We start from the raw sequence: 4805 nt of genomic DNA, 5'->3' as shown, positions 1-4805 counted from the left end.
CCGTCCTTAATCTCCAGTCAGTGACTTTGCCTAGGCTGAGATGATATAATTAGTCTGCTGCAGGCAGGAGGAAGCATTTCCTCAGTCTCCCCTCCCCCAGTGATCGGTCTGCTGCAGGCAGAGGAAGCATTTCCTCAGTCTCCCCTCCCCCAGTGATTGGTCTGCTGCAGGCAGGAGGAAGCATTTCCTCAGTCTCCCCTCCCCCCAGTGATCAGACTGTACATTTTAACTTTGTATCCAGTCACAAAGTGAGAAGCTGCACAGCTACAATGTGTTTAATTTGCTCATTTAATTATTTCCATCAAATGTATCAATTTCACACTTATATCTAAATAAACATTAAACTTGCAGCCCTGATAAGAAGGTTGTTGATATTGGTGGCCCCGGGGTTGGCTCCGCCCTCTCCCCTCTTATCTGCGAATGGCTTACAGGAAACGGTGCTGGATTCTGAAAAATCCTTGAAAGTCTGGAGCGTTGTGCAATCTCCCGTCTTATTCATCACCCAGTGAAAGTGAGTTGTCGCTTTCCTCCGAAATCTCCGCATCCTCCGGAGAGGAAAGGCGAGTGAGCGCCATTCCGACATCTTCACTGAAAATACCAATACTGTATATACACTATAGTGATAGAAATGGGGGGTCTGCGATGTCCTTCTGCCGGTATTTGCGGGACACGAGTACAGAAATATGTTTTTGTGTCACCCCCTCCTCCGCGGACCGCGGCTTCAAGTAGAGTTTCTCTTTTTCAGTGGCAGCGCCCTTTAAAAGTCGGGCAGCGAAGTACAAGAGAGGAGGCAGAGGCAAGGTCCAGTAACAACTCCAAGGTCAGAAGGCAGCCAGGAACCAGGAGCAGTCAGGTACAATCCGGGCCACAGGGACAAGCTGAAGGACCATCCGGCAACTAAGACTGTGCTTGCTTTAAATAGGGTGATCCATTCAGAGGTACTGCATCACTTCCTGTGCGCGTACGATGCGCGCAAGTGCCCGTTTTCCTATGGTACGAAAAAACGGGACCACGCACATGCGCAGTAGACCTGGTTGCCTTACAGGGGCTCATACAAATACACCTTCCTCAGGGCTTACTAAGCAAGAACATCTATCAGAACTGTGATTGAAACCGGATGATGTTTTGCCCAGCGTGTGAGAATGCACATCGCACTTTGGCTGCCAAATCAGCGGCTGAAGCGCTCCTGAGAGGGTATTTGTATAAACCCCCAAAACACATTGGCCATTTCTATACTGTCCCCCCATCCCTACATTGGACAAAGATGTATCTGGACTATCAAAAGGAGTGTGGTGCTTTAATTCCTGCAACTATCATAATTTGGATTCAGTCATCCTTTCTGTCGTGGTGACAACGGCCACCAACACAGTGAGGTTAAAGCTCCCCAACGGGGACACACGGTGCTGGGACAAGGTCCTTTAACACCCGAGACAAAAAGACCAAAGTGCCCCTCCCCCCCCACCCAACCATGAGCTATGAACTGCTTCCAAGGCATAGGTTGCCCATTTTGCAACCCCCTCTACTCATTCTGAAGTCCCCAAGGTGGCTTCTTCTTCTGCCTCCCCCCTGTCCTGGACCTGGAGACACAAGTATCAATTAAAATCTAATGAGGAGGTAAGATGGTGGAGCTCTGGATCCCGGTGTAGGTGACTATTCCAGTTTGGCTGTTCCACATTGCGCAGAAGGCTCAAACTCCGCCCTCGTAATGTGCCCAGATTTGTAGCCAAGTTTCTGTTGACGGTCCAGGAAAAATTTAAATTCTATAGCAACTGTTTATAAAAAAAGGGGTTCCAAGCAGTGGTGTATTTTGGTTTTGTGCTGCCCTAGGCAACACTAAACCCGAGCACCCCCCCTGCCATCCCTAACCTAAATTAGTCCCACCCCTTCCCTAATCTAAATTAGTCCCACCCCTTCCCTAATCTAAATTAGTCCCACCCCTTCCTGTTTAAGACATTTTGCATAACCTGTCAGTCGCGGGATACAGCGCGCACGGTGTATCTAGATTCTGACAGGTTGCGCTATCAACGTAGCGTGACGCCCTGGTTCTACCTTTGCAATAGCCGCCTTCTCCGTTCCTGGCTTGATGGGCTCCCTAGTTCTGCAGCTGCAATACCCATTCTCTCCTGCCGTGCTGTGCTAGTCTCTAGTTCCGCAGCTGCAACAGCGATCTTCTGCCTTCATATGCCGGGCCCTCTGATTCTGCAGTTGCCCATCTTCTGGCTCGGCCGCTGGGCTCTGTAGCTTGCCCCGCTCTAGAGGCATAACCCGGCACGGAGCTTATAGGCTGCACTTCCCCGGACTCACCACCACGGAGGTGCCGATGAGCACGACGACCATCTGGATCTCAGCGCCGGGGTCCTGCGGAAGCTCCTCCGCTGCCTGAAGTCAGAGATTCGGATGCCGGTTTCCCAGGGAGGTCCGGCGCATGAACTGCCAGTGCATCCGGATGAAAGCCACACACAACAATACATGGCACAGCATGTTGACCAGGAAGAGGAAGGAGCTGCAGCCGGCATATATGTAGGAGTAGGCGGCATAGGTGGACATGTTGGCCCCCCAGTCAAAGAAGCACCAGGTACAGGAGTACTGGCAGTCATTTATGAATAATTTATAATATAATGTATTTTTTTCCTCTTACCTAACTGGTTTGGGGGCAGCATTTTTTGGCGCCCCCCCCAGGAAAGTGCCGCCCGAGGCCTAGTTTGCCTTGCAGTAGATACACCCCTGTTTCCAAGCGGCTCTGCGTCAGGGCTTGACTATTCTAGACTGGAAAGGAATGTCTGAGCGGAAAGGTTTGGGAATCCCGGGGTGATAATGTATTTTTGAAAACAGCAGAAAGTCTGTGACCTGCTTTAAAAAATCATCAAGCCCTGATGAAGGGAGCTCCTTTACCCCTCCCCCCGATATGCGTTGGTTGTTTTTTTAAAGGGTTACTGGGACAGGTATCTATATCTGGACCGGGACTGGGAAATAAATACTTTGTCTCTCTCTCTTATTTTGCTACAAACCTTGAGACAATAAAAACCTGATGGAGGTTTGGCTGGAGATATACTTCAAACGATTCTCAGTGGAATTACACCACACAGGCAGAAACTGCCCCAGTCATAAAGGAGTTCAAACACATAGAAAGTACATTCCGCTGCTAGGTGTACACCCAACATCACATACCCCGGGGAAGTCACATGTGATGGGTATTGTGTATGATCGGTGACTGGGAGGAAGTAACATTGTAATTTGTCACCATTGGAAAGGAAAACAGAAGGCATGAAGAATGACACTGATAGGAAATACCAGGAAGTCAGAGTCACAATAATATCACACGGTCCCACCTCTGCTAGTGAGGAGCCCAATTATACAGATAAGTGGTGTATCTGCCTTTCGGTTTTCCCCCACCCCCGCTTTGACCTGGACCACAGAGCCAATCATCGGCAATGCAATCTTGGCAGGAGCCTAGGGATCGGTGGGTGTTCAGGGGGCTCAGCTGCAACCTTCACACTCCCAGGGGATAGACAATTGGTCACTTGACAAGAGAGGATGTACTTGTAGGCACTTAGTGTGTGATAGTAAGTGGCCGTCCAGTATAGGGGGCTTGGGGGGGGGTGGGGGTGGGGGGGGGGGGGGGGGGGGGGGGGTTTCGGCAACCCAACAATGGCAATCTACAAGTGGATCACGGGCATGTGACGGGCAGATGCTGACTGACCTCGCAATGCTACAAGCCTCTGACCCCCACCGTGCCTTCTCTCAGACCTCCGATCAAAGTGGCAATGTGAATGCAGAGACAAGGTAAGTCCTAGGCTCCTCCCAGACTATGACAAATCATATGTCACAGGTAAGGGGAAACCTGGGAGGATGTTCCCTAACCCTGCTGGGTGCCACTGCATACTACTGACCCAGGCACTCTGTTACATACTACTGACCTCTGCACTCTGTTACATACTACTGACCTCTGCACTCTGTTATATACTACTGACCTCTGCACTTTGTGTTACATACTATGTACTGCCCCCTGCACATACTACTCACCTCTGCACTTTGTATTGCATACTATTGCCCCTCCAGCACTCTGTATTACATACTACTGCCCCCTGCACTTTGTGTTACATAGCAGTGGTGTATTTTGGTTTTGTGCTGCCATTTGTGTTACATACTACTGTCCCCTGCACTCCGTGTTACATACTACTGTCCCCTGCACTCCATGTTACATACTACTGTCCCCTGCACTCCGTGTTACATACCACTGTCCCCTGCACTCCGTGTTACATACTACTGTCCCCTGCACTCCGTGTTACATACTACTGAGCTCTTCACATTTTTTTTTACATATTACTGACCCCTGCACTCTGTGTTACATACTACTGACCCCCACAATCTGTGCTACATACTACTGAACTCTGCACCCTGTGTTACATACTACTGACCCCTGCACTCTGTGTTACATACTACTCACCTTTGCACTCTGTGTCACATACTACTCACCTCTGCACTCTGTGTTACATACTACTGCCCCCATGCACTCTGTGTTACATACTACTGAGCCCTGCACTCTGTGTTGCATACTACTGAGCCCTGCACTCTGTGCTACATAATACTGACCCTTGTACTCTGTTACATACTACTGACCTCTGCACTCTGTGTTACATACTACTGAGCCCTACACTCTATGTTACATACTACTGACCCCTACACTCTATGTTACATACTACTGACCCCTACACTCTGTGTTACATACTACTGACCCCTACACTCTGTGGTACATACTACTGACCCCTACACTCTGTGTTACATACTACTGACCCCTACACTCT

Source organism: Nanorana parkeri, unplaced genomic scaffold (genome assembly GCF_000935625.1).
Source record: "Nanorana parkeri isolate BGI_ZX_2015 unplaced genomic scaffold, ASM93562v1 scaffold3084, whole genome shotgun sequence".
Classification (NCBI taxonomy): domain Eukaryota; kingdom Metazoa; phylum Chordata; class Amphibia; order Anura; family Dicroglossidae; genus Nanorana; species Nanorana parkeri.
This window is presented reverse-complemented; position numbering follows the sequence as displayed.